Here is a 9,514-nt window from a genome sequence, read left to right on the forward strand (position 1 = left end):
ACGGACGATAATGCCACTCGAATATTAAGTCTCATGTAGATTTTGCCACTCGTACACCAGTGGTTCATTTTACTGGCAGACTTTTTTTAAAATTAGAGATATCTTGAACATGGAAGTTCAACAGAGCATCATTGCATTTGTTCAATACTTTAGAAGAGTCAAATCGGTGTGTAACTGTGTACAGGAATAATAAAACATTGCCGTCGCGAAACTAATGGCAAGAATCACGAAGAGTGGGATGGCACGTGACACTTATTGGAGCTGAAGGGTTTTTATTCACCGGAAAAATTGTGGGAAAGTCGCATTACTATTTTATTGCTGCAATTTTGGCGCTAGAAATTTAAAAGGACGTTGTAGACATTTTGATTTTCCGATTTAACGTGTTTTTTCAAACATGAGAAAGTTTCGTGTCATCAAAGAATCATTGTAGAAAAAGTGACCGAGGAAAAACAAACACCGCGGTGAAAGAATTCGACGCCTTAAGCAGCTCTGGAACAAGATGTTAATGTTTTGATAGCATCTTGATAAACGACCCTCACACGGAGAAATGTAATTATCTCTCGACCATTTCTTATTACACTACCTCAACGTTCCCGCTCCTAATATCCACGAGATTAATGTTTTTTGACGCCGTGAAAGATCCCGTGAAATTAGGGAGGAAGAAACGAGCCTGGAGACTTAGAAATGAATGACATCGTATTTTCCAGAAAACAAATTCGGCCTCAAAGCTTGTATTAGTTTGGAGGGATAGTCCATTTGGGAGATTTCCATGCCTGCCAAAGCTTCGACCAACATTCAGTGACGTCGTCGATTCCTTGCAACTTATTCTCGTCATGAGAAACCCAAATATTAGCCTGATAGCCTGTCCATGGTCTTCAATTGTAGGGAGACAACGCATGCGCGCAGCGTTGACAGCTTATGTTGATCAGTTGCCAAGGAATCGCCAAATTGATGCGCAGCAGGAATAACGACAGAGAGAGAGAGTAGAATGTTTTTTTCTTACTTCTTATTTCATCTTTTCGATTTTCACTTGTCTTCTTACATTTTTTATGGTTGACGTGAAGTCTTGCCATGATGCTGAGGTGATATTTCCTACGACTGAATCCGTAATTTGCGAAGGATGAGAATATTCAAGAAGGCTCTCAATGAATCAAAGACGTAGGTGCCACTAGCGCAATGACGTAATCCATAGTAAAGAGCCCCTCTCCCATCTCTGTCTGCCAACCCCGAAGCTCTCGTCTCAGGGTAGCTCGCTTCAGTTTCGACTGGGATTTGTATTAGGTGTCATCTCTCCTTGTCGAGAGACTATTTTTCTTTCCCTCTCCCGAGAGGCGAAAGAAACTGGGCGTTTGTTCCGGTCACCCTCCGACGCCAACTAAAAAAGCAATGGCGAATAGTGAATGTTTCCATGATGCGACGGCCAGTTGAAACGGCGAATGTCTCTTTTCGTATACCAGAATGCATTTAATTCCGTCATGCCCTCAAATCAAGTGAGTTGTTCATATCCCTCGCTATAAACTGGCAGTTTAGGAAACTAAAAATAAATTGGAACTTAGTTTGAATAAATTTACTCTCATATTTATCCCCAAGTTGCACTGGATTCATTATTTTCATATTAGAATTGTATCCACTTAAATGGTGTCTATGACTCAATTGTAAATTTATCCCTATCCCTTCCAATTTTAGAATGTCTTTCCAACACACACTTGGGCAAGCTCTCCCTGCGGACTGAAAATAGGAACGCAATAAATGAAGATTTCAACCTTTTGTTCTTGGATGGGTTTTTCGAGTTCCGAATTCCAATCCGCCACCGACGAGGGGAACCTTTCCTCAATTTCAGTTATTCTGTTCGACTACAACTCGGACCTCGTCGCAATTCTATCACAAAAATCTTCTATTCGCAGAGAGAGGCGCCGGTCTTGATTCGCATTCTTGTTTTCCAAGTGGAATTCCTCCTCCGTATAGACACCTGGTCGACCCTCGCAACGATATCGAACCAGCGCACATCAAAGTCAGTCGTGCTAACTCGGCTCACAGCTGTTATCCTCCAGTCATAACGATGGAGGGGGGGGGTCGACCGGTAGTTAAGATCATTTGCGCCATTACGACGAAGCGGCAATTGGATAGAGGCAGGGAGGCATTAGGAAGAGGAGAGAAATCTGGCGTCGAAATTGTCGAGGTGGTGAGTTTGAGCTTCTCTCGTTTTCCTGAAATACATTCCAAACTGTCTCGGAATGATGTTGAAGAACTATCCTCATTTTAAACCACAATTCCGGCGTGGGAAGCCAATGCATCACACCCCTTCCGCCAAAAGCACACTTAACGGTGACGAACGCCAGAAATAATTTGAAACTCAAATTTACCCACCCAGTAAAAGTCATGGTAATTTTATTTGGAGGCAAACAGTAAATGAAACCAATGATTCATCTTAAAGCGTTTCCTTATTGCAGTGATTCCAACGTAGCACGACTTCATGCCTTTCCAACTAAAGAGTCTGTGGATTTATATAAGTGGGGAGTCAGAGGTGAGAATAAATAAATAAATAAATATATATATATATATAATATCTTCGAAATGGAACGCTCTTCGGCGACGCACAAATATATAAAAACACAGATGTAGAGTTTTAGAATATATAGACACAAAGAAAGGACACTCACAATTTGTTATTTGACGTTTCGACAGCACGGCTGTCGTCTTCAGAAAGTCTTGTCGTCTTATATATATATATATATATATATATATATATATATATATATATATATATATATATATATATATCGCGTTAGAGGAATTTCTTATTTCTTTAAATAGCTCCTCTTTTTTCCCTCCCGCACATCAAGGACTCCACTCCCTTCCGTGCCATGTCACATTCTTAAAAATCAGAATCTTCTGTTGCTCAGATGGAAGAGGAATCAAATAATTCGTGTGGACTCCATGGCACTAGAACTAACAAAGATAAAACCTTCCAACGCTTCATGTGTAAATTAACGAAAGTATTGTTAGACCCGGGGAGGACTTCATAGCATTACTACTGGCGCCTTAAATGTTTTCCATTCTCAGGTATCCTTAGGTGGTATTAGAATATCGTTACGTTATCATCAATATTTCAACCTTGCAGCTCTCCATTGTTCCCTGTTCAGTTATATTTCCCTCGCCCCTTGATCGCTTTACGTCCTTAATATGCCCTTCGTACTTGTCTTTAGATCCTCCTCGCGGGATCTTCCCTTTTATCCATTGTGTGTTTGTGTCTCCAATTCATCTATTTCTTCTTCATCACGGAGTTTTCCATGCGGTTCTTTCCTCTTCTGCCCTTCATTATATGCAACCTCGTTCCTCACTTTGTTTGCCCTTTTCATATTCCAACATTCTCCTCCAACGTCATGGTTTAAGTCCCATCATTCTTCGCTGGTCCACTTTTCCGAAGTTCCATGTCTCTGACCTATTGAGTGCCATGCCATCGTTTTGACGATCTGCTTCCTCGTTTGCAATCTCCGCTTCTTTGGACATAAGCAGTTGCCTCTTCCCCATGGACGCCTTCTTAATTTGAGCAATTTTTTTGCACCGGTAACAAAAATTACCATTTTGGTGAGTGCTTACCGCTTTACCGAATAGAAGAGAATCGGGCATAAGTTTGCGGGAATAATGGATGCAAAACTGACGTTTTCCAGTAATATTATTGAAAAAGGACATAAAATCAAATTAATAATCATATAATATTCCACCGGGACTTAAGATTAAAGAGAGATCATGTTTGAATATTCCCTCGATACCTTCCTTAGGTGGAGAAATCCTGAATAATTCAATTTGAAGCTTAATGCCATATTCCAGGCGATAATGTGAATGCTTCTTCCATGTCGCTCGCAACTGCAGCCGTCAACCAGAAGGATGATGGTCTAATTTTCACCCCTCAACATTTCACCACTCAACACGAATCCCCTGGGGTGAATGAATAAATAAACTCATCTGCCTCAATTGAATTTCTCCGTATTCCAGGTGGTAACAAAAGAAGTGGAATACATCGGCGGCTTTTCGCATAACTCGTGTGTGAGTGGAATTCTGATTCTCTTCGCGGTCTTCTCCGAGAAAAGGGAGGAGTCTTCGACGGGCATGGGTGCTCCGTTTTTATCGGGCGTGGGTTCCAGGACACGGGGAGATGTCTCTCGCTCAAAAGAGACTCCGCGACGGACGCCCTTTGAATCCCTCAATATTTTGCGAAAGTTTGAAGGCTGGCTGGGAAGAAGGGGAGGGAGAGTTGCATCTCAAAGGCCTCCGCCTAAATCTGGACCATGGAGGCACGCACATACGCTCGGGGTATTCGCGGACACGGGCGCACTCCACCGCATCGAGGCCTTCTTGCACGCCCAGGACACCTTTTCCGACGAACGGTACTGAAAACTAATACAGGAGTTTTCGTCACATGTTCCCGAGTTTGAACTCCCCAGAAAGGAGTCGTCTGGACCATTCAAACATAATATACACCAGCAACAACACTGTTTCCATTCCAAATTGACAATTTAGAGGACAAGTTAGATATGTAGAATTCCCCTATTTTGTTTTGGCGGGGAGAACAGAAATTGTTCGCGTTTTCGTCTTGTCTCGTTATTGTGGGAATTCAGGCCTTTTTAAGCCCTCAACATAATTTTCCTGGGGGCTATATGAGGCCCAAAGATCTTGCCTAATTGCAATATCCGGGAGCTACAATACGGTCTGTAATGAAGCTCTACAAATAATAACTGGGATACAGCCGATAACATTCTCAATAGAGAAAAGAAGAATCAATTCACGGATGAGGCAGATAGAAGAGGCTACTCTGGGAGATGTAGCTTTGTCTCCAACTGAGAAATGGAGCAGGAACAGGAAGGTTATTAGAGCGCATATCCTCGATAAATGGGAACGGGAATGGGAAACATTAGGAGATGGGAAAACAGCCAGACAATTCCTACCTTGCGTGAAGGGAAAAAGAATGAAGATCAACTTTTAAACTTACAAAGGAATCACGCAAATTTTGACAGGACACGGGGAGTATGGATCATACCTCGAGAAAATAGGGAAAAAAAGGAGGGGACGTGTGAATGCATGATGTAGGAAGATAAGGCAATACAGTCCTTTATTGCCCAATTTATGCCGAGTAAAGACGCGAACTGGAAGCTATCCTTGGATATTTGCATGACGTCTAATAAATTGGGAAATATCTACACGAGGAACCGATTAGAAAAATATTGGAAAGATTTATCAACAAAAGATAAAGTAAGAACGGGGAGAGCAACGGAAAGGAATGGCATGTAACTCATATTTTATACTTTATAAAATTAACGAGATTGTTTTGGGGGTTTAAAAATAAGGCACCCCAAAAAAAACTGAAATTGAAACAATAAATTGCCAGATTCTGCTCGAACGAGCCCAAATATTATTATTATTATTATTGAGGGCTACATGCCAGGAAAAAGAAGTTGGGAACATCATCATATTGAGAACAACGTTTTTATCCAAAGCGAGACATAACTTTTCCTTTTCATCAGGTATAAGGGGTGAAAATATATATATTTCCGTGTTAGTAGTGTCTCGATGTGTTAAGTAAAGTTAAACAAGATGCTGTCACTGCGAACGAATTTTATTAAAATGAAAATCATAAATTTATTTGGTGCATCTTGCTAATTTCCACCCACCCACACGCTGGTATGCAATCCCATTAATATAAAAGTTTTCCTAAGGCAAGAATAATAATAATCATTTTAATAACGGATTGAGTGAAACCCTTATTAAAAATATATCGTATGCGTCGTGACAAAAATTTGAATGAGTAACAACGGACAACATGTAACGATTCTTAAACTTTATGTCGGGGAAACAATCTGAACACTTCAGTCTCGTGGTTTTGAGCATTTACCAAAATTGGACTGGGAGCCGTGATCGCCTCACGCGGTTGTCACTCCGGGCGTGAGTTACAATTTGCAGTCAGTATCCTGACAGAGAGAGAGAGAGAGAGAAAGAGGTGGTTTTCTTTTGTGGATTCAATTTTTTCCCGGAGAGATCTTCTCACGTTAGTTACAACTATCTGAATACCCCACAAAATGTCAATCTAGCCAAATCATTGAATTGGGGCGACTCCAGTTGAAACGGTGTCACTTACATTCCAATATCGTCTGTTATCAAAGTCAACGAATTTGAAGCTGGATGCTGTGTTGGCTAATTTTGATTTTCCTGATTAACCTAAATATCGGTTTTGATGATCCACGCGGAAATTGATTTAAATAAACCATTTTTAGTGCTCAGACAGGAAATTCTCCTGGGAATGAACAGTTTAATAAAGGGTAAAGGAGAGCGATTTGGAACTATTGTGGTAACCCTTAGAGTAGGGAATATTGTTATGGTATTTTAAAATATTATCTAATGTAATTTCCAAGAAACTGCGGGATAAGCCACAGCAGTAACTTTAAATGGAGTCATCCCGCTAGCATGCATTTCAATGCAAACGATTTCAGAGTGTAAAAAATCATTCGTCTTGACCGGGATTCGAACTCGGATCCCTCGATGTTCGGCCGAGTGCTTTAGCCAGTTAAGCTATCAAGGCGTCCTCTCAAATTCCGACATTTTGGTTAGTTAGATGTAATGTCTAGATGTCTAATGTAATTAAAACTGTTCCTTTGTTAATTGTAGGAGGAAATTTTACTGTTGTAGGAAGTCCACTCGGAAGTTTGCAAACTGATGTCTAGGTCACACGGCTGATTTTTTGGCCCGTTGAGTATTCCAGAGCGCCCATTTGTTTTTTTATGAAGAAGTTTGAATAGCTGACGTTGATAACAGACAAATTGAAACATATTGATCATTGCATTATGAACTACGTAGGCTAGAGGCAGAGAGATTAAAAGGATTTTCGAAACATGCCTGGGAACTTTTCCGATGTGGGAGGGGGGCGGCGGTGGAAGCTTCAGCTTGCTCGCCTGCTACGCACCGCGGCAAATATACCGTGTGCAGTCGCGGCCCATCCCAGAAAACATTGATCGAACGAAGTGCAGAAAGTAACCGTCCGATCTGCGGAAGGCTTCCATGAAAGAACACAATAGCTCCACTCAATTACTCCTAAGAGTCCTCCCCAAGAGGGAAGGGGATCAACAAGTCCCGTAAGGTAACTTGTCGGAGGGAGGGTAGCGGCGGCTTCGGCATCTGCTGCCGTGTCGATGCGTTGGGGAAGGGTCGGAGGGCCCTTGGGTGGGAGGCCCCCACGGCGAGTGACTGATCGTTCGAGTGCGCCCGAAGTATTTTGATTGTTGTCGAAGGACTTGGTGCCAAGTTTGCTGGTGCTGAAATGCGGTCACTGCTGCCGCAACTAGAGAGAGATACAAGGTTAAAATAAACTGGATAGTGCGATGGACCACATTACTTCTCACCGATCCCAGCGCTGAGAAAACGTTCCCACAGGAGTAATTTGCAAATTTCGTGCGAAAAGAATCAAAGTCTTGGAGTTCGATCCTTCAATTAAAGGATTGAAGTTCGAGGACTTTATCAATGTTTGATAAAATATACATACAGGAACTTAATACGAAATAGCTTACGGCAAACTAAATAGCAGAACCAAAACTGGGAAGGTTAAAGGTTGTGAACTGTCCTCCGTTCCCTAAATATGCGCCCACTGTGTCAATTTTTTTCCTCTTTCATTTAGCACATCCCTCTCAAGTACACCAAAACCCAATTTTAAGGAGCTCGGAATACGGTGTTTAACACTAACGCCCATTGCGGCAATACAATTCAAATCTAATCGACGCGTATGGAATCTACTGGTATACATTGAAGTTATTACAGTACTCTATTCATATCATTCGATCTCCTCCGTTATTTATAACTTAGTCTAATGTTATTTGATGTTTCTTATTCGAAACATGAAGGTTGCTGGTTATTCTATTTTATTTATGTAATGGAAAATACTAATTTTGTATCATTGATAGTAAAGTTGTGGCCATGCGCAATCCTATGAGTGTAATAAACCATCGACCGAGTAATCAACCCGAAGCCCGGTTTGGTGGGTAATGGCCGAGTTCACCCGGGACTAAGCCCTAGTATACGGCGGGTGAAATTCACACATTAGCAGGGTAATAAGGGGGGGGGGGCCCTTTCCCTGTGCCGGCAATGGTTTCCCAGCAAGGTCTGGTACCCGAAAATTCACACAGCTGGTTTGAAGCTGAGGGTGCCCAGGGTCGTCAGTCCATGCTCCATAAGTTTCCATCATTGTTCTTGGAGGTTGGTGACTGCCCTAACGAAGTATGACCAAACTCGTACCTATTGCTAGGGAGCAGTGCAAAAAGACTATCTTTCATTTTTCTTTAAATCCTCCGATGATATTATCCTTTACACCATATTTGTTTCTCTTTATTTGTTGTAGTACTCTGCCTATTCTTCCTCGTAACATGTTTAGAGCCAAGGTTCACTTACACACTTCTCATTCACCCTTTTGTACCTACAATAATTGACCTGAACAAAAAGTTGCTTCAAGATTTCTTTCCATCTTTCCTAAGCCTCTTGTTGCTTTTAACTTTCCTGTCATATCTCTTAAAGTTAATACTGTCTTCCCTTTTGCTCTCCTTGGCAACTCATCACGATTCGATACCCACTATTCAAGACTCTTGACAATTTTCCAAATCATCGTTCTGAACTTTCCACCGAGCGTCCTTCACCCCATTGCTTTGTAATTTGCCATACATTCTCTGTGCATTCTCGCTACGATTTTCCATTTCTATTTCTCCTCCATCATCTCATCCCTATTCCATTTTAATGCCAATCCTAATTATTTTCGTAAGACACTGCATCAGGCGTGTTGCTTGGTGGACGTCTTTCATACTAGGCGTAAAATGAGGGAAGACTAAATTGGCATTTCCGCTAGAGTTTCTCTTCCCTCATTTACACCTAATTATTTTCTTTTTTATCTTAAATATTATATCCTCTGAATCTCTGGCTATCATTTCCCCCCCCCCCGCCTTTTGTAATGCAGTTCGATTTCCTTCTTAATCATTTATAATAACATTTAGTAATTCTTGCTCTCCTTTCCTTTTCATTCGAGTTACGACGTCTAAATCTCAGTTAAACTACCCAAGGGCACTCACCCACGAACGAAGGGCCGTGGTGTCTCCGGTCTGGGTCTATCGACAAAATACCCAAACCCGGAAGACCAGTTTGTGTTGAAATATAAAAAAAAACCCAAAGTTATCCACCCTAAGTTCGGTTTGATGGGTGAAATTCACACATCATGTTAGCGGGTTCAGTTCCTTTCCATGTGTAGCCTGCAGTTTCCCAGGAAGATTTTGTGCCAGAAAAATCACACAGCTCGGGTGAGGCAACAGATGACCGAGAATCTAACCCCGTCCCTCCGGTCAGTAGTCCAACACTCTACCCCCTGGACTACCGCGTCCCCATTTCATTATGTATACATGTATAATATATATATATGTATATATATATATATATATATATATATATATATATATATATATATATATATATATATACACACACACGCATA

Source organism: Hetaerina americana, unplaced genomic scaffold, assembly GCF_022747635.1.
Source record: "Hetaerina americana unplaced genomic scaffold, ioHetAmer1.1.p SCAF_10, whole genome shotgun sequence".
Lineage (NCBI taxonomy): Eukaryota > Metazoa > Arthropoda > Insecta > Odonata > Calopterygidae > Hetaerina > Hetaerina americana.